We start from the raw sequence: 417 nt of genomic DNA on the forward strand, positions 1-417 counted from the left end.
CTGTTTCAGCTCAGAAAAATAACTTGGGTGGGAGGGCAGGAGCCCTTTCTCCCCTGTGGTGGCATTCTGTCCCCAAACAAGTTCTTTTTTTTAAAAAAAAAGTCATTCCCCGCAACTGCTGTGGGCTGCAGGGAACCTGAGCTGGATCCAGGAACCCAGACCCAACTTTTTAAATATAGGCATGCCTAGTTTGGCCCTGTGTTCTTCTGCAGTTGGAAGTTCAGAATAGAATTGCCAAGTCAGAAACTTACCGCAGCGGGGGACTCCCAGCTGTCATATGGAGCACGCACGCGCCGCATCCACGTCACCCAGAAGTGATGCGGGTACGCCGGGCACGCTGGGGGCGGGGCCAAGACCATCCGAGGGAAAACCATAGAGTTTTCCCTCAGATGACTGTGGCCCCGCCCCCAGCGTGCC

The sequence above is a fragment of the Gekko japonicus genome, unplaced genomic scaffold, assembly GCF_001447785.1.
Source record: "Gekko japonicus isolate JY-2015 unplaced genomic scaffold, Gekko_japonicus_V1.1 scaffold533, whole genome shotgun sequence".
Classification (NCBI taxonomy): domain Eukaryota; kingdom Metazoa; phylum Chordata; class Lepidosauria; order Squamata; family Gekkonidae; genus Gekko; species Gekko japonicus.